Source organism: Moschus berezovskii, chromosome 3 (genome assembly GCF_049115385.1).
Source record: "Moschus berezovskii isolate FMDL1 chromosome 3, NW_MosBer_1.0, whole genome shotgun sequence".
Taxonomy (NCBI): Eukaryota; Metazoa; Chordata; class Mammalia; order Artiodactyla; family Moschidae; genus Moschus; species Moschus berezovskii.
This window is the reverse complement of record NC_142462.1, coordinates 33,907,700-33,931,911: the sequence shown is the minus strand read 5'-3', so window position 1 is coordinate 33,931,911 and position 24,212 is coordinate 33,907,700. Positions and strand designations below refer to the sequence as shown.

Below are 24,212 nucleotides of genomic sequence, written 5' to 3'. Positions count from 1 at the left end.
CTTCAGTCGTGTCCGACTCTGTGCGACCCCACAGACGGACGCCCACCAGGCTCCCCTGTCCCTGTGATTCTCCAGGCAAGAACAGTGGAGTGGGTTGCCATTTCCTTCTCCACTACCGTACACTAATTCTTCCTCTTAATGTTCCTCCATTTTTAAAGTTGTAGTCCTAGAAACAATCAGACTCAGAATTATAAGCAAATGATCTCTCACTATCAAATCCATGTGAATTTTTTGATAACTTCAAGAATTCTTCTACTCCCCATTGTTCCAAAAGCTCATCTTTTTCTTTATTAAATCATCATATATTGATATTGCTGACTTTTATAATTATATTCTCTAAAATGGAGAATGCTACTCTACATTCTGGCTTATCTTTTTTCAAAGAAATGTTCGCTGAATTTTCTATTGACTAGATAGAACATTTTTAAAACTCCACCTAAGACCCCTTTTCCTTTGAATTAGTTACTATATCCATGCTCCTGACTGACCCCCTATATCTTTTTTTCTCAGGCTGTACTTCAGGGATACTGTTAAGATCTAGTAGAGTTGTTTTTTTTTTTTTTTCTTTTTAAGTTATGTAGGCTATCCTAAGTCACAGATCCTTTGTACTACAAATAGAACTGTTGCAGTTAATTGAAGGCTTCCTGTTGCTGCAGGTAGTCAGCTACTGAGGGTAGTTTGAAATTTCAGTAAGTTCTTAAAACATGGAGCCAAAGGCAACTTTAATTTCTGACAACCTTAAGAGACTGGCTTTGATAGTATGTCTGGTGGCACACTGACAAGAATTGGCTTTCACCCACCTTTTACACCTACTGCATTACAGCTACTAGAGTCTAGGTCTTTGGATGTAGATACAGAGCAGTCATAAAGACAGTGCCAGTTGAAATTTCTATGACACAATGTTAAACTGCTTATAAAATCCAATCTTTTTAATATTTCATTATCCTTATGTGATGGTCATTGAACTCTAATAACTCATTTACTTTGCAGTGTTCACAATATGCATCTTTTAGAAGAAAGATGATTCAGGACATAATAATTCTTGAATAGTGACTTTAAAATATTGCTATATAAATTCAATGAAATTTTATATATCACAAAGTTCATACAATAATCCATTATATACTTTGTGACCCTTTCCGGTGAAGGCTGCAGGCTTCTTGAGGGAAGTGATTCTTCATGTGCCCTTTGAATGGTGCTAAAACTGAGTTTCATCTGGTACAGAACAATTTTGAGTGATACACAAAGAGACAAAATGGAGCAACCAATGAACATTAAGTCTTAGGTGGCAGGAGAGGCAGGACTGGCAGTTAGGACTTAATAGTCAAGTGAGTCGCAGGTATTGTATTACGAAGATACCTGCTGAAAAACAGTCCAAGAGCTGTGCCTTCTCAAAATGAGATGGAACCAAGAGCAAAAAATCCACACTTTAGAGAATGAGCAGTTGGCATCCAACTCTGCTCTCCAAGGCCAGACTCAGTTTATAGAAAAAAAAAAATGTCCTCCATTCAAAGAGCAATCCTATTTTCATCACACCATTAATATATTCTGCAAAATGATCAGTGTTCACAAAAATATCAACTGAGCAAAATGGCTTAGACAGAATATTATTTCATATCCATTATGTCAAGCCTTTGACTGTGTGGATCACAAAAAACTGCGGGAAATTCTTCAAGAGATGGGAATACCAGACGACCTTACCTGCCTCCTGAGAAACCTGTATGCAGGTCAAGGAGCAACAGTTAGAACTGGACATGGAACAACAGACTGGTTCCAAATCGGGAAAAGAGTACGTCAAGGCGGTATATTGTCACTCTGCTTATTTAACTTACATGCAGAGTACATCATGCAAAATGCCAGGCTGGACAAAGCACAAGCTGGAATCAAATTTGCCAGGAAAAATATCAATAACCTCAATATATGCAGATAACACCACCTTTATGGCAGAAAGCGAAGAACTAAATAGCCTCTTGATGAAAGTGAAAGAGGAGAGTGAAAAGTTTGGCTTAAAACTCAACATTCAAAAAACAAAGATGATGGCATCCAGTCCCATCACTTCATGGCAAATAGATGGGGAAACAATATAAACAGTGACAGATTTTATTTCCTTGGGCTCCAAAATCACTGCAGATGGTGACTTCAGCCATGAAATTAAAAGACACTTGCTCCTTGGAAGAAAAGCTATGACCAACCTAGACAACATATTGAAAAGCAGAGACGTTACTTGGCCTACAAAGGTGCATCTAGTCAAAGCTATCATTTTTCCAGTAGTCATGTGTGGATGAGAGAATTGGACTATAGAGAAAGCTGAGCTCCAAAGAATTGATGCTTTTGAACTGTGGTGTTGGAGAAGACTCTTGAGGGTCCCTTCGACTGCAAGGAGATCCAACCAGTCCATCCTAAAGGAGGTCAGGAGTCTTTCCAATATTCATTGGAAAGACTGATGCTGAAGCTCCAATACTTTGGCCACCTGATGCAAAGAACTGACTCATTGGAAAAGACCCTGATGCTGGGAAAGATTGAAGCAGGAGGAGAAGTGAACTACAGAGGATGAGATGGTTGGATGGTCACCAACTCAATGGACATGAGTTTGTATAAGCTCCGGGAGTTGGTGATGGACAGGGAAGCCTACCGTGCTGCAGTTCATGGGTTCGCAAAGAGTCGAATACAACTGAGTGACTGAACTGAACTCTGAACTGAGAGGTTATTTTACCAAAGACTGCAGATGAATTAAATAGTTTTTTGGACAGAAATAGATTTATTTTCTAAAGGTTTTAAGTCAGTAATTTAAAGGATTAATCTTCTCTGATCACCAAAGTGATTAAGAAACTTCAAGTAGAGGAAGGACTGAAGAAACAATCTTTGGTATTTTTGTCCCTTTAAAATGCCTACCTCAATGACATTTTTTTCATCACTGCTTTTTAAGTCCCAATATTATCTGCTATAGTGTTACATTTAGTCTCTGTTCAAGTCATTACATGTCATGTCCTTTCAGTTGGCAACACCTTTGCTATGAGCATAAATTTAACAAATAATTAGCAATTTTTGTCCTGTAAGAAAAATTGAGGAAGTATACTATGGCATGCAAACCTATGAGTCTTTATTGATTCAGGCTGATTTATTAAGCTTTTCTAGTTTGTATTGTATGACATATTGAAACATACATGTGTCACTATCATTAAATCTCAAGATGATTTGGAGTAACTAAGATTTCTTGGGTAATATATTAAAAGCTTTCCATAATATTTTAAAAAGCAACCTTCCTTCTGTATACATATTTTCTATCTTTATTACATATATATTTAAACCTCTATTTTATCACAATCTCCTTTATTCAAAATCTTTTATGAGAACTCTTCGTGCATACTTGAAGCCAAGTGTTGAGGTGATAAAATTCTATTGTGCATGCTACATGTTAAGTCACTTCAGTCATGTCTGACTCTTTGCAACTCTATGGACTGTAGCCCACCAGGTTCCTCTGTCCATGAGATTCTCCAGGCAAGAATACTTGAGTGGGTTGCCTTCTCCAGGGGATCTTCCCAACTCAGGGATGAAATGTGTGTCTTGTATGTTTCCTGCATTGGCAGGTCAGTTCTTTACCAACTGGGAAGCCCAATATTCTGGTAGCGCTAGTGGACTGCCATTTAAGCAGTGCTATAATTCATGTCTACTCCCTCCAATTCACTCTCTAAATCTCTCCTGCTGTCTCTCTCAATCTCCAGAGACACACAGAGAGAATACAGATGCCTACTCTCTTTCTCCTCCCCCAAACTTTATCTTCAATTGTATTAATACTTGAAAAATTGTGTCTTTTTAGCTTGAGACCGATATATCTTGAAGTCACGAAACACAATACACTGCTATCTTACATCCAACTTTGTACAAGTTGTGTACTTGCGTTAACTCAGACAAAATACTAATTATAGCAGAGAGTGAGCCCCACTCAACTACAGGTCTGATAGCAGGCCCCATCAAAAAGTAGACAAATGACTGAAATAATTTGAATTCCCTTAAATGAGAAAAGCAATAGACTGCATCTGAAATTTACAATTGACTGATAACTCTGAGTTAAAAATCCATGCAGTTCTTAGGACTATAGTTAATTTTCTCCAAGTAGAAAAAGATGTTAACTTTCAGTCCTCAAGAGAAACAGCAATTAATTATATACGTATTATCCTTCTCATACTCACAACACATGTAAATATATGTACACAGGTATATATATGTGTGTATGCCAAGGCCTGATTTCCACACAGCTTTCATACTTGATTACTCTGAGAACAACTAAACTCAGCCATATGCTGTAGTTTCCACAGGACTCCTTTCCCCTCTATGCTCTCTGCTTAAGTTTTTTTCTGTTCTAATTCTTTCCCAACTCTCATTCAGTGAAAACTGGTCAGTGTTCCCCACAAGCCTCCACTGGCATCTGTCAGGCCAGACGGGTTTCAAGACAAGCAACAGGAAGAAACATATATAAACACACACAGATCACAAATTTCAAGTTCCATGGGGGCAAGTGTACTACAAATCTGTTTTGCTCCCTAATCTACCTCAGGCACCAAAGCAATGTCTGGCACTTAAGAGGCACTCAAAAAAATACTCATCAAATAAATGAATAATGGCTTTACAACTACCCAGTCATAGATGTTAGAAATCTAGGAGTCATTCTTAGATTTGTCCTCGACCCTTTGCCTCAATTCCCAATTTCTTGATTTCTGTTGCTTCCAGTTCCCTTTCATTATTCATTCTTTATTTCTGCCCAGACACTTATTAGTTCACAGGTTGAATAAAAGCCACACAAACCATTCTAAAGGATGTCCTACACTTTATATATTGCAGCCAGAGTCACATTTCTAGGAAGCAGCTCTACTGCTTAAATACTTCAGAGATTTAGTTACTATTTTTGCATGGAATTAAAGGTCCTTAATCGGGGAGTTGGACTATAAAGAAAGCTGAGCGCCAAAAAATTGATGCTTTTGAACTATGGTGTTGGAGAAGACTCTGAGAGTCCCTTGGACTGCAAGGAGATCAAACCAGTCCATCCTAAAGGAAATAAGTCCTGAATTTTCATTGGAAGGACTGATGTTGAAGATGAAACTCCAATACTTTGGCCACCTGATGGGAAGAACTGACTCATTGGAAAAGATCCTGATGCTGGGAAAGATTGAAGGCAGGAGGAGAAGGGGAAGACAGAGGATGTGATGGTTGGATGGCATCTCCAACTTGATGGACATGAGTTTGAGCAAGCTCTGGGAGTTGGTGATGGACAGAAAAGCCTGGTGTGCTGCAGTCCATGAGGTCGCAAAGAGTCAGTCACGACTGAGCGACTGAACTGAACTGAACTGCGGCTTCCCTAGTGGCTCAGATGGTAAAGAATCTTTCTGCAATGCACTTAGGTTCGATTCCTGGGTGAGGAAGATCCCCTGGAGAAGGCAATTGTTACCACTTTAGTATCCTTGCCTGGAGAATCCCATGAACAGAGGAACCTGGCCGGCTATAGTCCATAGGGTCACAAAGAGTTGGACATGACTGAAGCAACTTAGCACACAAGCATGCACAGGTCCTTATCTTTTTCCTGCTTGTTTTACAACTTCATCTCCTACCACCGCAACAACATAGGTCAAAACCTCCAGCCATTCTCAAACATGGAGAACTTCCCTTCAGTGATATTTGTAAGGTTTTCTAGGCCTGCTTAAATCTTGAATATTCTAGTTTGGGCACCTACTACATTCTGTTTACTTTGCTTTTTTTCTCCATTGTAGACAGTGACTCCAGAAGCACAACATTACATCACTCACTTTGTAATAAATTCAGTGAGCATCCTTAAGTGCTTCTTTTCTTCTTATGGTTCAGTTAAGAAATAATTAACATACATAAGTTCAAGGTGTACAGCATGATGGCTTAATCTACATATATCGTGAAATGATTACCACAATAGATTTAGTTAATATCTATCATCTCATATAAATACAACAAAAGAAAAAAAAAGAAAAGAAAAAAATTTTATCCTTGTAATGAGAACTCTCAGGATCTAGTCTCTTAACAGCTTTCACATATACCATGCATTTGTGTTAAATACAGTCACCATGTTATACACATCACATCTATAGTACTTATTTATCTTATAAAGGGAAATTTCTACCCTTTAACTATCTTCCTCCAATTCCCTGACTCCCCTAACCAGATAAATCCATTCTTAATTTAAGTTGTTCATCCTGTAGGAACTTAGTTTTCTCACTTTTTTTTAACCACTTATAAAAAGGACATTAGGGAGAAAACAAAAGAAATACCACATATTTAAAGTTCAAAGCGCTTAACTGATAATCATGGAATGTTATTGTCACTTTTTAACACACGTCCTTGCCTTCATTTCAACTGCTTCACCTAGAACGTCTAAATAAAAACTAGATGGGGAAAGAAATAAGACATGTTTTGTTTATTGGTATGTAACCTGTCCATTTCTCCTTTCAGTATGAGCAAATGAAGTTTATGATTTGTCTGAGTGAAAACTAAGATACTATGTCCTCTCCCGCTGTAGGTCTGGGAAGAATCTACTAGGAGCAGGTAATGAGTCCTCAGGATCAAGAGAAGAAATGAAAAATGTGGCCAGACGGCTGGGAGTGAGCTCTGAATGTATTGTTAGAAGGTTCTGCCTCCTCAGAATTTCTCAGCCTGGAGCTTTACCCCTGAAGTTTTTCACCTTCCTACCATTTCTTTGCTAAAATTTCCCTCTCTGTATTTAAAGATGGATTTAACTGGTCAGATACTCGATGTTTTAAAATCTGTAAGTGTGTGGCTGTTACTTCTGAATGGCCCTAAGTGTTTCATTGCGCTTGAAGGAGCCAACTTAGCCATTCACAGAGAAGCAGTCTCTCTATAAACGAACAGATTTCCACACGTGGGCTGTAATATATGCATAACACATTTCCCTCGGTGTTAATTTTGGTCTAACATCCTCCTGATGGTCTTGATTACCTTGGAGACTTACATCCTGTCTTCTGTATATATGTAGTTGTTAGTCACTTCTACTAAGTTGTCGCACCACCATTTCTCAAAAATGATAACAGAAGACACAATATTTCAATAACTGATTTTTTCCTTTCAACAAATGTTTATTCAACCTCCTGTTTCAAGGCACTTTGCTAAGGCTTAGCTGAATCTAAATCTTGTGCAAAACAGAAAAATTCTCTGATGGTCCAGCTAACTTTGTAGTAAAAATGGGAAGCATTTCAAAATGTTAATCAAAAAGTTTTATTAATCTAATGTTTTTATTTTATATTAAGGAAAAATATTTTAATATGGACTTTTAAAGACTGTTTTATTGTCCTTTTCTAAAAATTGGAAATCATAGAATATGTTCATGGTCATTCATATCATTGACACAGCTACAACTCAAACACTATGTGAATCAAAAGTATCCTGAGAAACCAACAGCATACAAATACACAAGGTGAGACAGTGTGGTGATAAATGCCACTAAGGACAGAAATTGAAGAGTGAAAAATAATAGTAATACTTTTTAAAAACCTGGGAAGGCCTTATCCACTTTGATTATTTTATTCATGGTATGCTAATCAAATAGATGGATGACTGACTGGGCACTGAATCCATATTAAAAAATCTTATGTTGAAACAAATCTCAAGGCTTCTGGTTAAGTCAGATATCTCCCTTTGAGAATTAAAATGAAACAAGAAGTGTTTTGCTCCTAAAATCTGTGCCCCAGCAGATAGCATCCAACACAGAATCAAACACCCCATCTAACTTTTCCATGTTTCCATCTAATGCCATGTTTCCAAAAGGAAATTACATTAAATTCTTCCATTCAAAATGCAAAAAGCAAGACATCCAAGAATGAGATTTCCAACAGAATGTAATTTTAAATATATGATTTTTTTTCCATTACTGGAGATATCAAACATTTTACAAGCCTGTTCTTTCATACTTGGATTCCAGATCATTATTTTTTTGGCCAAAATGAAAGGTTTTCTGCATTCTTAAAATAATTAGGCAAGATTTCAAATCAAATTATCCAATTTCAAAGCTCTATTTTCTCTCTAAAATGCCTGTTAGAGAAGGACTGCCGATGACTAAGCTTTGTGTCATTCTCATGGCTTTATTAGGAGAATGTTCTAAGTCCTTCACTTTCTATGTAATCAGAACTATAATTTCTTAAGGTTATTTTAAGACCCAGATATGGCTAAAGCAGGAAACTAAATTTTATTCTGAGCTCTAGACATGTCAACACAGCAGAGCAGGGCTCCAGCTATCCGGGCTATCTTCTTTCATAAACCCCCGAGAGCTTGGTGTCCGACCAAGGCTCTAGACTAGTTGAACTTCATTCACTCTCTGGGTATTAAGTAACTCTTTCCAAGACAATGAGGGTAGTAGGACTGTTATTTTGGAAAATGTGTGTTTACATATTATCACTCTACAAATAAAGATCTTCTTACTTGTCCATAGAGTACTACTTACTCTTCCTAGCATCAGTTTTAAAAACCATATTCAACAGAAGGGCAGTTAAGAAAACCCAGGTGCCAGAAACATTTGATCAAAAAGCAGAACAGAAAGCTCTAACTACATATGTCTACTTAGTTCATCACAATCCCTTAGAATTTTATAACTTAATTAACCGACTCTATTTAAACAGGCTGGTTGCCTCTAATTATGCTAGAATTTTTTCTGTGCTGCAAAGTGATATTAATAGTGAGTGGCATTTCTGCAAGTAACAGGTAACCCACTTCTATAGCTGTGAGTGCTACATAAAGAAAAGAAGGAAGAATAAGGTAGTATAATAAGCTATAAGTAAAAATCTGTGAGAGGTGGTCTTCAGAATGAAAATTAAAACATAGCATCATTATTTAGTATTTTGATGTATGTCAAAAAGGCTCTCATAGTATAAATCTTCTGAGGTAAATTTATTAATACTTTCAATGTTAAATTAATATACTGACATAAAAATACTTTATTTTAAATTTAAATATCATGGATTTAACAAATTTCTCTTTCACTGTTATTTTTATTCTAGCATTTTTTATTTAGATTGATATACTCTGACTACTTTTCTAAGTTTACAGTACTAACTAAATGTATGTAGTCGCACATTGTGGAATATTTTCCGCTCAGCAATATATGTAGTTCAGTCTTCCAACTCTTCCATTCTTAATATATTCAGACGCTACTTATTAACTATAATGACTTCCATAACATTTCAGAGTTGGATTATAGCAATTGATTTTTGTATTGCCCAATACTTAAACCACCTTCAATTTTTCATTACTATAAATAACACTGCACATAAATATCCCAGTGCACAAGTTTTTGTACACTGGGACAAGTATTTAAGTACAGTACTTCAGTAGAATTATAGGATTGCAGAGTATGTACATTTTTTAGGTGAACAGTACTGTAATTTATGCACCTTCAAAATTTCACCAGTATGCTCTTCCGCTAATATATGAGGGTGCCCTTTTCCTCTAGACCCTAATTAATGCTTGATCTTATGAGTCTTTTCATTTTCTCTAGCACTTCACTGATGTATTAATCAAGATTTAGATTAATCATCTACTCATTATTTTTGGCCATCTTTTATTCTTTTTCTGTGAATGTGTTCTTCACATATTTGACCATCTTTCCACTGAGTTATTGACATTTTAAGTTTATTTATACTTAATATTTGTACCTTACAAATAATGTCTTGAGTTTTAGATACATGATAACCGTTTTCCATCTGTCTGTTATTTAGTGAAAAACAGTGGCATCATTTCTAACATAATTTGTTCCTAACTTAATGCCAAGTCAAACATCACTCTTTTTTTTTTAACTCTCTCTAGACAGGATTATACTGACATATATTTCCTAAAATGAGCTGTGATAACCTCACTCATAAGCTCATTAATATAAACAGAAATATTTTTCCCCAAGGCATAATATCTAAACTATAATTTCTGTTAACACCTTTTTCACTTTGATCTGTGAGTCAGGGCCTCAAATCTAAGCTTGAGATTCATTCCACATAAAGTTTTTCTCAATTGCTTAACAGAGCCCACAGATGTGTACAAAACTAACAAACCAGGTGCTGGGCTTCTGTCAGGTGGCAGGTGACACATTCCTCAACCTCACACACCTATCTCAATTCACATAGCAATAACACTCCAGATGGCGTGAAAGCTTCTCTCAAAATATTTTTCAAAATTCCATTTTCCAATTTTAAGGGACTCTTTTCAAGACAGACTAGAAATATTCCTGCTTTTAAAGTTGCCCACAGTTTGGAGGACGCAGGGCCGTCTGTGAGACCAGAGGTTTACAGTGCTGTGTCGTGTTGGGTGTGTTAGGAATGTAGGGCGTGATGGTCGGCCCTCATGTAATTAGGCTTTAGTTCTACCTCTACCTTCTCAATACTTGGGGTGGGGGAGGTCCTTCTTGCTTGCAACTGTGCGTTGTGGCTGTGGGTAGGTCACCTGGCTCTAGTACCCTCCTCTGCCTTTAATCTGTATCTTCCGATCTCGGGTTTGAGAATCCAAACAGCCAAATTTGTTATCATCCCTTCTAAAAATGATTACTTACATCGTCGACTCAATGGACATGAGTTTGAGCAAACTCCGGGATATAGTGGAGGACAGGGAAGCCTGGCATGCTGCAGTCCATGGGGTCGCAGAGAGTCAGACATGACTTAGCAAGTGAACAACACCAACAGCATTTTCTGGGGTCACACATTTCTTTGAGAATTAGACAAAGAATTGACAGTCTCCAAGAAAAATTCACACACACAAATGTATTATTGTGTGTACAATTTAATAGGATTCAGGGACTGTCTAAAGTCCATTCATGGAACTTGGGCTCTCCAGGTCCTTTTGTGATTCACTTCAAACCCCTTATTTTGGTTCAGATAGAAAAGTTACCAAATAATTGAGTCACTAATAGAAGTCAGAGTGAATTAGAAAAGACAGATTCCAATAAAAGAGAGATTATCTGAAATCATAACGAATAGTGCCCTTTTAAATGCTCAGTTAAAATTTGAAAATTATGTGACTATTTGTCTATGGTGAAATTTTCTCATGTTATTTCAAAAGGGAAAATGATGGAAAATATATGTATAACATAATGGAAAATAAACCGTGTAACACTGTAAATGCGAGGACTGAGAAAAGAAAATGAAGAGAATTATTTGTATTTTGAAAATAAAAATGTGCACTTCAGCCAGTAAAGCTATCATTTCAATGACTACTTCAGATGTATAGTCAGGAGTTCCTTAGCATACTAAAGAAAATTCTTGTCCCTACTGCCCTGCTGCTGCTGCTAAGTCACTTCAGTCATGTCCGACTCTGTGTGACCCCATAGATGGAAGCCCACCAGGCTCCCCTGTCCCTGGGATTCTCCAGGCAAGAACACTGGAGTGGGTTGCCATTTCCTTCTCCAATGTGTGAAAGTGAAAAGGGAAAGTGAAGTCACTCAGTTGTGTCCGACCCTTAGCGACCCCATGGACTGCAGCCTACCAGGCTCCTCCATCCATGGGATTTTCTAGGCAAGAGTACTGGAGTGGCTTGCCATTGCCTTCTCCGCCTTACTGCCCTGCTTCTTGTCAAATCAGCATTAAAGGCCCACTTTCCACCCTGCTGTCATAATCCTGGCAGGAAACAAATGGGTGAAAATGGAAGAAAAGAAGAATAAAGGGCCTTTCTTTAATTAACCCTGGCTTCACCCATACTCCTCAACCTGCAAAATCTTATCCCTAAAGGCTGACAAATGATCAAATTAGCAGTGAAAAAAGCCTGGTTGACAAGGGAACACTGAAGGCAGGATATGATGTCTAATGGATAACAGCTAATTCTTTAGAACAAATGTACAGAAGAACTACGAGAACAGTTGGGCTAGACTCTGCAAGTGGCAGACAGGAGGGATGCAGGGGAAGAAATCTCTCAAAGCAGTCTCTGAATCTACAGAGCTGAACGTTTCATTCATTTCCAAAGTTCTGGGTTACTACCAAATGCAAGTGATATGTTTTTCCATGAACCTGTAAGTAGAGAGTAAAACAAGGAAAAAAAATTCTCAGAACTCATTATCAAAATGCATTATTTGAATTATTATCATTCATAGAAACAAAGGCAGATGACTCTTTTTCCAATCTTAAAAATACTGTATATGTGGGGCCGCCAAATGGATAGTGGGAGTGGTCGATAAAGCTCTAAAGGCTAAGGAGTGAGGCTGGGGTTTGAGCTAGAGGTTTGCGAGTTATGAGCATAAAGCTCACAGCTGAAACTGAGTGAAAGGAGCCTGAATGAGCTTGAAGAGGGTCTCAAATATCCAGAAGATAATGCAGCCCCAGCCAACATGCTGATTTCAGCCTTGGGAGCCTTGAGGATGTGGCTAACCTGTGCTTAGACTTCTGACCTATAGGACAGTAAATGGATACAGTAGATGGAAGGAAGGAAAAAAGGAAGGGAGCGAGGGAAAGAGAGAAGAATGAGGGAAGGGAGGGGAAATGAAAGGAAGTAAGGAAGGAAGAGGAAAGAAGGACAAAAGAAAGAAAGAGGGTAGGCAGAAGGAAGGAAGAAAGCAAGCAGTGAAATGAGGGAGTCATGAAGGCAAAGCTTATCAACGCTCACAAGCACTTGGTACTCTTCACGTCATAACCTTTCCAAATGTTTGTCTTTAAACACTAGAAAGTAAAATTTTGCATGTGTGAAGTCATCAATTTTGAGCCAAGAAATTAGGAATCAGACTATATATTCATGTTTATTTAAAGAGAAATCAAAATTACAGAGAATGCTGGCTGAATTTTTTTCAGAGAAAGAAGCCTAAAATCTGATGTTGGTCTTTTAAAATAATCTTTCTATATAATTTTTAACTCTTACGCCAAAAGATGTTTGATTTTTCAGCTATGCCAGATCAGAGGCTCAATTTACTATTCTCCTAGAATTTGAACTTGGCACACAAAACACTTTCTAGGGCTCTTTTCTGAAGAGGGTAGAGGAAGGATGGGTTGGGCTTTTCCTGTTAGTGTTTTCAGGTAAGTAGGTTACTGAGTAGGATTGTGAAGTAATATTTTCTTTTCCAGAAAGATACTACTTGAATAACTTCAGCTACCTAGAACATTCTGAAGACTCAATCATTCGGCCTCTTACAAGTAAAACTATATTTTCTATGGATATAGAGTAAAGTGAAAGTGAAGTTGCTCAGTCGTGTCCGACTCTTTGCGACTCCATGGACTGTAGCCTGCTAGGCTACTTCGTCCATTGGATTCTCCAGGCAAGAATACTGGAGTGGGTTGCCATTTCCTTCTCCAGGGGACCTTCCCAACATAGGGATGGAACCCAGGTCTCCTGCACTGCAGGCAGACTCTTTACCATCTGAGCCACCAGCGGCTCCATGGATATGAACTTGACTAAATATATCTCACACAAAAGAAATTCTTCCAAAGGATTTTTTTAACACTTACTTTAGAAGCCAAAGCAACAAGTTTGATCATCTGATTTTTAATTCACTAAATATACTACAAATAATAAATTAGCATAATATAATGTGGCCCACTAGTTGACAGGCAGGAGGAAGAAGATTTTAAAGCACAGCAGAGAATGCCACTTTTTCAGTCCCTGGGTTGGGAAGCTCCTCTGGAGGATGGGAAATGGCAACCCACTCCAGTATTCCTGCCTAGAAAATCCCATAGAGGAGCCTGGTAGGTTACAGTCCGTGGGGTCGCAGAGTTGGACATGCTGAACAACTGAGCACACATACTATGAAAAGATCATGGGAAAAGAAGAGACGCTCTTCCTTACTTCACTTAAATTAAAAACTGACTCTTAAAAAAATAATCATTGTATATCTTTTTTTTTAATTTAATTAAATTTATACTCTGAGTAGCTAACTCAGCACAATGGACCGAGAAACATATAAAGTATGTGTGCACTTTAAATGTCAGCTGCTGTAAACGGACAGTTTTCTATTCCTTCATTCGTTTACTCATTCCACAAACATTCACGGAGCAAATTTTATTTGCGAGCCATTCTTCTAAGTTTTAGATTTTCTTATTTGTATTTCCATGTCTTAACTCAAGGATTTTATTTTTATTTTATAGATATTTTCTTTAAATGTTAATGAATGTGGCCAGGGGTGAAACTGATTTTGTTCTCCAAAATTATAATGAACTTTTATCTCATCGAAAAAACAGAAGACCGATTAGCAACCTTCTATTAACTAGTTACAAATTTTGGTCTAGAATATCATAGCCTACAAGGTCTAACATATCTAAAATGCTGCCTCAGATGCTGGGTGTTAATATTCAGTCCTAGATTCCACATAATACATCTAACACTGTGGAGTTGGAAATCTTTGCAAACGCTTTTACCAACTATACAAGTAGCTAAAAAAAAATTCATTCTCAGAATACTGAATATTTGTGAATGACTGATATGTTTTTGGCAAAGAAGTGAATACTTCAGTGAGGCACACTATATTCAGCAATGAGATACACTTAACATATGAAAAAAATTCCATGCATTACATTTCAAAAGATTGGAATGAGAAAGAAGGAAAAAATACTGTTGTTATCTCGAATGCAACATGTAGCTTTGGCATCATTTAAATATCACACAGAGTAGGTGTAAAGCTCAATAAAATATGACTTTAGAACCAATAACCAATCTAATCTCTTTTTTTAAGTTCTAACCACTATAAAGTGGGATTAGAAAAAATATGAATAAAACAGTTCCTAAGGACTCCAGGAGTTGGTAATGGACAGGGAGGCCTGGCGTGCTGTGATTCATGGGGTCGCGGAGAGTCAGACACGACTGAGCGACTGAACTGAAGGACTCTGTAGCACTTACTTCAAAATACTTTTTACTAAGAAAATTGTTTGGATTTATCTAAATTGTGCAAAAAAGATAGCTAGAAATGATTCCCTATCTATTTAGCAGCTGATGTGCAGCAGTTTATTATATTAATTGGTAATATATATTGAGATATTTGACAATTTTTCTGCTTATTTACAGTACGTTTTGTTACAGTGCTATTTAAACTGAAGTTTCTGCTCTGTTTATTATGCCAAAGCATGATCTAATTTTAAAAAGTGAAATCCAATTCTAAATGAGATCTAGAAAATTCAAATGTAGTCACTGGGTGGATATAGAAAGAAAAAACAATACTGATGATAAAACCTTTTATTTCTCACAAACAGTAAAGTGATAATCTTTATTATTAAGTAAATAACTGGTTCTAAGCTACAAAGAGTTTAGTACAGAGTCATATCTTCCTTCTCTTCTGTTTCTATGAGAATGCCATGACTGTCGTTGAATGTGTTAGTTACACAGTTGTGTCCACCTCTTTGCAGACCCTATGGATTATAGCCTATCAGGCTCTTCTTTCATGGGATTCTGCAGGCAAGAATAGTGGAGTGGGATGTCATTTCCTTCTCCAGGGCATCTTCCCAACCCAGGGATCAAAGCTGGGTCTCCCACATTGCAGGCAGATTCTTTACTGGCTGAGCCATTAGGGAAGCCCCATGGCTCTCTCTAAAGGAAAATAAACAATTTAAACATTTTAAAGTATCAAAATTAAGATAGATAAATCATAACAATTACTGGATAATTCTTTGTAAACAGGAACACAATGCTTTTGTGAAAAGGTAATATATTCACAACCTGTCAGACACAGCACAAGATTTAGGATAAAGTTAAAATAAGCTTCCCTGGTGGCTCAGACAGTAAAGAATCTACCTGCAATGCGGGAGACCTGGATTCAATCCCTGGTTTGGGAAGATCTCCTGGAGAAGGGAATGGCTAACCACTCCAGGATTCTGGCCTGGAGAATTCGATGGACAGAGGAGCCTGGCAGGCTACCGTCCATGGGGTCACAAAGAGTTGGATACGACTGAGCAACTTGCCAACAAAGGTCCAGCTAGTCAAGGCTATGCTTTTTCCAGTGGTCATGTATGGATGTGAGAGTTGAACTGTGAAGAAAGCTGATCGCCGAAGAATTGATGCTTTTGAACTGTGGTGCTGGAGAAGACTCTTGAGAGTCCCTTGGACTGCAAGGAGATCCAACCAGTCCATTCTAAAGGAGATCAGTCCTGGGTGTTCATTGGAAGGACTGATGCTAAAGTTGAAACTCCAATACTTTGGCCACTTCATGCGACGAGTTGACTCACTGGAAAAGACTCTGATGCTGTGGGATTGGGGGCAGGAGGAGAAGGGGATGACAGAGAATGAGATGGCTGGATGGCATCACTGACTCAATGGAGGTGAGTTTGAGTGAACTCCGGGAGTTGGTGATGGACAGGGAGGCCTGGCGTGCTGTGATTCATGGGGTCTCAAAGAGTCGGACACGACTGAGCAACTTTCACTTTCACTTTAAAACAAGCTAAAACAGAATGAGTTTCTAAACCTAAAATATAAAGTATTATACATCGAAAGTATCAGACCAACATGTTACGTTGGCAAATTGCCTGCTGAATTAAAATTACTTTTGGTATACAAGAAAGACAGAGTGCTGTGATCTGATTAACTATTTAGGGAATTAAAAAGGCAAGTGGAGACCCTAAGAGTTATCTAAGCAACTTGCTGCTGCTGCTGCTGCTATGTCACTTCAGTCATGTCCGACTCTGTGCGACCCCACAGACGGCAGCCCACCAAGCTCCCCTGTTCCTGGGATTCTCCAGGCAAGAACACTGGAGTGGGTTGCCATTTCCTCCTCCAATGCATGAAAGTGAAAAGTGAAAGTGAAATCACTCAGTCGTGTCCGACTCTTCGCGACCCCATGGACTGTAGCCTACCAGGCTCCTCCATCCATGGGATTTTCCAGGCAAGAGTACTGGAGTGGGTTGCCATTTTCTTCTCCATCTAAGCAACTTACCTCATGGTTTATAGATACCAAGAGTAGTCAACTAAATTACCTACCTTCACACAAAAAGTTGCAGACCCTGAGCTTAAAACACGTAGAAGAATAAGCTCCTACAGACCAGACACTGGTGTTTCTTCATCAATTTTAATATTCTGGAAATTTTTCAGTATGTTTTATTGGGTTCATTAAAAATATGAATGAACAGATCAACCAATTTTCCTGATTTCATATCTACTATGTCATGCAATACTTAAATTGTTCCTGCAAGCACTGGCATTAGAATTAGATTCAGTACATTTCTAGTATGCATGGAAAAACAAAAAGAGAAAGAACCGTCTGTTCTTTCACATACAAATGGTGCTTTCTAAAGACAAACTATCAGATATTGGTGTAGGACACTGAAGTGCAAACTCTAAGTTAAAAATATGAAAAATAGATCATTTTATGGCTATTGCAAAATACAGTCTGGATGCACTATTCAAGGAGTCCCTGCCTAACCATTTACCTTTCCTCTCTGTTTTGTTGAAAAGGCAGTGACCATGGTAGACTTTATTCTGAAAAGAGCCAAATACATATTTTAAACTCGGGCCCTTTGCATTGCTTTCCTTCTGCTTGGAATGTCTTTTCTTAGATCTTTTATGACTGGGCTCTTCTAGTTACTCATGCTGCTGCTACTGCTATGCTAATTTGCTTCAGTTGTGTCCAACTCTCTGCAACCCTATGGACTACAGGCTCCTCTGTCCATGCAATTTTCCAGGCAAGAGTACTGGAGTGGGTTGCCATGCCTCACCTTAAAAGTCACTTCTTGAGGAGAGTGACAGTCACCAAGATGGTGTCATAGGTCATTCCTGAATTTCTCCCCTTCAGAAGAAAAAAAGTTAACATCTATTCAAAAAGAAGACAGCAGTGAGAGAATCCTAGAGCCCAGGTGTGAGGCTGAAACACCCTCTGAACCTCTGACACCAAGACAGACTGCACGAGAAGGTAAGAGAAGCAGCTACACATTGACCGCACTGCCCCTCCCCCGGGCCAGCATGGCACCACTCAGAGAAGTCTTCCCCGAGCCTCCAGTGGAAAAAGAGAGCCCGGGGATGAGTCTCCCCTAACACTGTGGGTCACTTTGTAGGAGCCCCTACTCTGATCTCATGCCATGATGACTGCAGGGGAATTTATGGGGCTCAACCACCAGGAATCTCAATGTGATGGAGAATGGAGGAAGGGCTTGCACCAACCAATAATGGTAATCTCAACCAGCAGTTCATCTGCAAAACCAAGTTGGGGTGTAGTCTGACCAGGGTATTTGGTCGGGTTCAGATCTGCCTTATTCAGGTCCTTAAATAAGGAGATTTGTGAGCCCTAGAGCTTGGTTTGCCAACCTCCAGGCAAGGTGCTAAGTCACTGTTCCACATACTGTGGAGAGTGTCTTCTGGCTCCATCTGAACAGAAGGCTGGTAACAACCACTGATTAGGCTCAAGTGGTGCTCCAGTCAAGAGGCAGGCAAGTGGAGTTGATTGACCCCAGAGAAAAGGCAATACTAGTGTGGAGGGTTCCTGTGTGCTAAGCACAGGTAAGGACAGTAGTCCACACCAAGGCTGAGCATAGCTCCTAGCTTCTCTCAACTGGAGAGTCCATTTGGGAACCTGAAAGTAGCCAGGAGTGTTCCCCTCCCACCCCAACAGAGGCAAGTGGGCTGAGACATAGCCCTACTTGCTGGTAAGCCAGTCTTCTGACTCAGAAAAGCTGGTGAAAACATCTGAAAGCTGTGCAGTCCATTGGCACTCAAACCAAGAGGAAGGTGCATAAAGAGGACAGTCCGCATAGCAAAGCCAGTGGACTTACTGAGCAAGGGAACTTGGGATGATGGTCAATTTGCATTAAGACAACAAACAGCTTTCCTGGTGTTAGAGCTGCTTCTGCCACTGTACCCAGGTGGAAATTCTAATTCATAGCCCCACTCATTGCTGAATATATCCTTCAGTATATCCAATAAAATCACCTGGGAAACTTCCTAGTCCATCCAAAGAGCCCTACATACAGTGGCACTCGTCTGTGGAAGAGCCAAACTAGTGGTCTCACTTGAACAGTATGATACAGCCCCCCCAAACAACAAGCTGTACAGCCCCTAGACCCTGGCCTGTGTCCTACAGGAAAGGAAAGTTAATTCATAGTCCCATCTACTACTGAATATAGAATTCAAATTCAAACATCTGGCAAGCATGATGAGAATCCATGCCACCTTGTAGCTCATCCTACAAACTTAATTGGTTAGGAATCCAAGTCAGCAGTCCTATTAAACTGTTCTCAGTCCCAGTCCCATCTTCAGAGAGGGAACAATAAATTGCCCTGGACCATAATAGCAGGCCCTATCTGCTCAAAGACACCACCGGAAGACACACCTAGAATCCAAACTGAACTGAATGGTAAAAAACTGACTGAAAAAGCAAACTCATAAGTCTGGAGGATGAGGCCTATTACTCAAATGTGCAGGTAACAACACAAGGAATTAAGGATTATAAAAACTCAGGTAAATATGACACCATGAAAGGAAACTAAGAAAGCTGCAAAAACTGAATAAAAGAAATGGAGATCTATGAACTGTCAGGCAAAGAAATCAAAATAATTCTCTTAAGTAAGCTTTCTGACCTATGAGAAAGCACAGATAGACAATTAAATGAAATTATTAAAATAATGCATGAACGAAGTGAGTAGTTTGATTTAGAAAAAACAAATCCTCCAGAAATCCTGGAGTTGAAAAATGCAATAACTGAAGAATTGAATAGTTTCAAAAGTAGATTTGACCACTCAGAAGAATCAGTGATCTGGAGAATAGGACACTGGAAATTACCCAGTCAGAGAAGCAAAAAGAATGAAAAAAGAATAAAGAAAGTTTATAGGAATTATGTGACATGATGAAAAGAAACAATATTCCCATCATGGGAATTCTAGAATAAGATAAAGTGAAAGAAAATACATTTAAAACAATAACAGCTGAAAACTTCCTGAACCTGGGGAGCAAAATGGACATCCAGATCCATAAGTCCCAAAGGACCCCAAATAAATTGAATCTGAATAGGGCTATACCAAGCTACATTCTAACTAAAATTTTGAAAATCTATGACAAAGAAAGAATTTTAAGAGCAGCAGAGAAAAAAGAAGATAAATACAAGAAAACCCCCATAGGACTGTCATAAGATTTCTCAACAGAATCTTTTCAGGCCAGGAGAGAATGGAATGACATATTTAAAATACTGAAAGAAAAATATCTCTCAAATAGGAATTTTATACCCAGCAAAGGTGACTTTCAGCAACAAATGAGGGATAGACTTTCTTGAACAAACAAAAGCTGGCAGAGTTCATTAACACCATAGCTTGCTTACATGAATGTTTACGGGAGTTCTTTGAGAAGAAGTAAAAGAATGTTAATTAACATGATACCAAAAAAAGATAAGACTAAATTTTACTGGTAATGGTAAATATAGTCATAGTTAAATTTGTAATGTGGTAAAAATGGTGCATAACTCACAACTCTAGTTTAAAAGTTTAAAAAAGAAAGTTACAAAAATAACCATAAACACAATAGCCTATATTTAGACAATAAAAGCATGTAAATTTTAAGAGCCATAACATAAAATGTGAGGGAAAGGTTAAGTAAAAGTATAAAGCATATGAATTATATTAAAGTTAAGTTGTTATAAGCTTAAAAGTAGTTGTAAACATTTAAGATGTTTAATGTAAGCCTCATGGTAAACACTAGGGAAAATATTGTAGTAATTACACACAAACACAATAAAAAAGCCAAGTATACTGACACCAAAAGACATCAAAACACAAAAACAGCAGCAGGATGAGAAAAGTGGAACAACAGATCTAGAAAACAATAAAACAGGGATGATAAGTTTTGTCCACAATTACTTCAAATGTAAAAAGATTAAATTCTTCAATCAAAAGACAGAAAATGGCTAAACAGATAAAACCACATGATCCAAGAACATGCTGTCCATAAGAGATTTAATTTAGCTTTGAAGGCACATATAGACTGAGTGTGAAAAGATGCAAAAAGATGTTTCAATCAAATGCTAACCAAAAAATTTCAGAGGTTCAGTTCAGTTCAGTTCAGTGATTCAGTTGTGTCCGACTCTTTGCAACTCCATGGACTGCAGCACACTAGGCCTCCCTGTCCATCACCAACTACCGGAGATTACTCAAAAGTCACGTCCATTGAGTCGGTGATGCCATCCAACCATCTCATTCTCTGCCTTCCCCTTCTCCTCCTGCCTTCAATCTTTCCCAGCATCAGGGTCTTTTCAAGTGAGTCAGTTCTTCGCATCAGGTAGCTAAAGTATTGGAGTTTCAGCCTCAGCATCAGTCCTTCCAATGAACACACAGGACTGATCTCCTTTAGGATGGAGGGCTGGATCTCCTTGCAGTCAAGGGACTCTCAAGAGTCTTCTCCAACACCACAGTTCAAAAGCATCAATTCTTTGGCACTCATTTTTCTTTACAGTCCAACTCTCACATCTATACATGAATACTAGAAAAACCATACCTTTGATTAGACGGACCTTTGTTGGCAATGCTAACCAGAAAAATCCAGGGGTAGCCATGCTCATCATTAGAAAAAAATAGACTTAAAGCCAAACATGATAAAAAGAGAAAAAGAAGGTCATTATTTTAATGATAAAGGAATCAATACATCAAGAAGATAAACCAATCATAAATATTTATGTCCCCAACATCTGAGCATCTAAAAATATAGAGTGAAAACAGACATAAAAGGAGAAATAAACAGAAGACAATAATAGCTGGGGACTTTAATACCTGACCCCAAACAATGGAAAGATCATTCCAACAGAGAATCAGAAGGCAATATTCCCAAATTCATTTTTAGAGGCCAGTACTACCTTGACACCACCAGAAAAGTATACTACCAAAAATTAAAACTACAGGCAAATTTTCTTATGAATACAGATGCAAATATTCTCAGTAAAATACTAGCAAACTGAATTCAGCAGCACATTAAAAGGATCATTCACCATGATTAAATGGGCTCTGTCTCTGGAATGCAAAGATAGGTCAACATATGCAATGTTGATGCATCACACTGACTGAATAGAGAAAGTATTATGATCATCTCAATAAATGCAAGAAATCACTCAATAAAATCCAATATCCATTTGGATCATAAAAACACTTAAATCAGGCATAGAAGGAACATACCCAACATAATAAAGGCCATATATGACAAACCTACAGGTAACATCATATCCAAATGATGAAAGATTGAATGTTTTTCCTCAATATCAGGAACAAGGAAAGAGTACTCACTCACAACTTCCATTCAACACAGTACTGGAAGTCCTACTAAAACAATCAGGCAAGAAAAAGAAATAAAAGGTATAAGAACTGTCTCTATTTGCAGATCAAATGATTTTACATAAACTCAACTAAAAAATTGTTAGATCATTGAATTCAGTAAAGTTCCTGGATATAAAATTAATATTCAAAAATTACTATCATTTCTAAACACTAACAAAAAATTTTTGTTAAAGAATATAAAGAAATTGATCCAATTTACAATAGCATCAAAAACAATAAAATACTTAGGACTACATTTAACTAAGGAGGTAAAAGATGTTTGCGCTGAAACTACAAGACACTGATGAAAGAAACAGTAAAAGACACAAATAAATTGAAAGGCTTCCCATATTTATGGTTTGAAATTAGTATTTTTAAAATGTCAATACTACTGAAAACCATCTACAGATTCAATGAAATCTTTATAAAGATGCCAATGGCATTATTTTTACAGAAGTAGAAAAAAAAAGTCTTAAAGTTTCTATGGAACCATGAAAAGCCCTAAATAGCCAAGGAAATCTTGAGAAAGAACAACAGGAGTTATCACACTTCCTGATTTCAAGCTGTAATCTAAGACTACTAACAGTATGGTACCAGTGCTAAAAATCAAAAAGACAAATAAGCCAATGGAACAGAAACCAGAGGCCAGAAATAAACCCAAGTATACACAGTCAACTAATTTTTGACACAGAAGCAAAGAATATACTTGATGATGAAAAGTCTCTCCAATAAATGGTGCTGGTATAATTGGATATTCACATGAAAAGAATGAAAATGTACCTGTATCTTATATCATTCACAAAAATTAACCTGAAATGAATTAAAGACTTAAATGCAAGACCTGTATCCATGAAACTCCTGGAAGAAAACATAGGAACAAAGTTCCTCGATATGGGTTTTGGTAATAAATTTTTGGATATGATACCTAAAGCACAAGCAACAGAATAAAAGATAAACTAGTCGGACTACATAAAACTATAAAGCTTCTGCACAATGAAAGAAACCATCACAAAAGAAAAAACACCTAAAAAAGGAGAAAAAATGTTTGCAAACTATGTATCTGATAAGGGTTAGTACTGAAAATATAAAAACAACTCAACAGTGTGTAACACAAATAACAGTAAAAAAATGGGCAAAGAACATGAACAGACATTTCTCCAAAAGAAAGATATGAAAACACAAAAGGTACATGAAAAGATATCCAACATCACTAGTCATTAATAACTGCAAATTAAAACCACCATGGGATATCACCTCACACCTGGATGGTTATTGTCAAAAGGCAGGCAATAATAAATGCAAGTGAGGATTTGGAGAAAAGAAAGCCCTCCTGTGCTGTTGTATTACAAATTACAGAATACAGGGCAGAACAGCTTCAAAAAATTATAAACAGAACAACCACATGTCCAACAATTCCACTTCTGGGAATACACTCAAAGGTAATGAAAACACTAACTCAAAAATGTATCAGCACTCTCATTTTCAGAACAGCGTTATTTACAATGGACAAGAGATGAAAACAAGCTAAGTGTCCACAGACAACGAACAAACAAAAAAGTTGTGTATACATACACAATAAAACATTATCCAGCTATTAAAGAAACAAGACAATTTTACAGTTTGCAAGACCTTGATGGCATTACTTTTATGTGGAATTTGTAAAAACTCATAGAAAAAGAGATCAGACCTGAGATTACCAGAGATGGTGGTGGCAACAGGTGGGGTGGGGGTGGTGAGGAGGTAGGGAGTGTTCTGGCAGGGGAGGAGGGAAATGCAGGAAGGTAGTCAAAAGGTACAAATTTCAGTTATAGGTAAGTATTAGTGGTGTAACGTTTAACAAGATAATTTCAACTACCACTGCTACTTTATACACAAGAATGTTCTGAAGAGAGTAAACCCTAAGGGTCCTCATCACAGTGAGAAAAAAAATGGTTTCTTTTGTTCTTTTTTCTTTTCTTTTTTGGTATCTATATGAGAAGATGAATATTAGCTGAAACTACTGTGGTAGCCATGTCACAATATACA

The 24,212-nt window shown here is 37.7% G+C and overlaps 1 protein-coding gene and 1 long non-coding RNA gene across 5 annotated transcripts in view; both read right to left on the bottom strand.

Moving 5' to 3' along the window:
- LOC129552284 (histone deacetylase 9) overlaps nt 1–24,212 on the bottom strand; it is a 716,367-nt gene that overhangs the window by 173,616 nt on the left and 518,539 nt on the right. The gene's annotated exons all lie outside the window — the stretch shown is intronic.
- Nucleotides 547–22,234, bottom strand: LOC148778307 (uncharacterized). The gene is made up of 2 exons (XR_016036822.1): nt 17,622–22,234; nt 547–15,504 (listed from the first exon to the last, which is right to left on the bottom strand). It is a non-coding gene; the product is annotated as an uncharacterized LOC148778307 (long non-coding RNA).